Source organism: Scardinius erythrophthalmus (genome assembly GCF_964197995.2).
Source record: "Scardinius erythrophthalmus genome assembly, chromosome: 25".
Classification (NCBI taxonomy): domain Eukaryota; kingdom Metazoa; phylum Chordata; class Actinopteri; order Cypriniformes; family Leuciscidae; genus Scardinius; species Scardinius erythrophthalmus.
The window spans coordinates 11,402,066-11,403,231 of NC_138245.1; positions in this window are offsets into that span (position 1 = coordinate 11,402,066).

A 1,166-nucleotide genomic window follows, 5' to 3' on the forward strand; every position below is an offset into this window, starting at 1 on the left:
TCTCCTAGAGAATTAATTAAATTGCCACCAAACTCGGTGTGCATGAAGTCAAGACATTGAGGATGCTAAATTGCGGACGGATTTTTGATATCTCAAACGGTTTGGCCGTGGCGAGGACACAAATTTATGGCGAGAAAAGAGAAACACGAAGTGTTATAACTTCTGCACACATTAACTGATCTTGATGAAACTTCCGCAGTTTGTTAGTGGTAAGAGGCCGATCAGATGGATGTGACTATTGTGAGTCAAAGTTATAGCGCCACCAACTGGCAGCAGGAAGTGTGTCACTTTCAAAATGTTTTTGACAAAAGTGGGGGGGTTAGTTTTACCCACAATTACAAAAATCAGTACGTATATTGGTCTCATCGAGCCGGACAACTTTCTAATTTACAGGCATTAGCTGCAACCAACAGGAAGTCAGATATTTTGGTCTGAATATGGATTTTTTGTTAAATTAGCCTCTGAGTTTTTAGTTACTCCTCCTAAAAGGTTTATTTTATTCCCACCAAACTTTTTCAACATGATAAAAATATATTAATGATGCTAAATTGTAAACGGATATTGAATATCTCAAACGGTTTTGCTATGGCGAGGGATTAAATTAATGTCAAAAGGAAGCAGGAAACATCTCATAACTTCTAAAAATGTAATTATACACCATTTATTTTTATATAAAATTATACAAATATTAGAACTAAACCTATTTTATTCTGTTTTTGCAATTCAAGAAGTATGAAAAAGTTAAAAACAGGCTATTTAGTGCTATTTGCTTCAACAAAAAAGCAAATATAGGGCTATACTGCCCTCTTGTGTCCAAAAGGATATCAAAATAGTATATAAAACGTTTTACTAGGTAGGCCTATTGTATTTAAATATAAATTTATTAGGTATATGACTGTGAGGATATTTTCCCATCGGTTAATCGACGTGTGACACGAGCGGGTGCTTTTAAATCGCTAATATAAAAGTGAAAGTAAAATTCCGACGTCCGCACGGACATTGATAATGGTGCACGTTGGAAAAAATGATACTTTTAAACATAACACTAAACCGCCATTAGGTGTCGCCAGGCGACCATCTTAATGAGCGAGTCATTGATTCATTCGTTCAAACGATTCGTTCCAATGACTGAGTCATTCATGATTGAGACAGATGTTTATGGATTG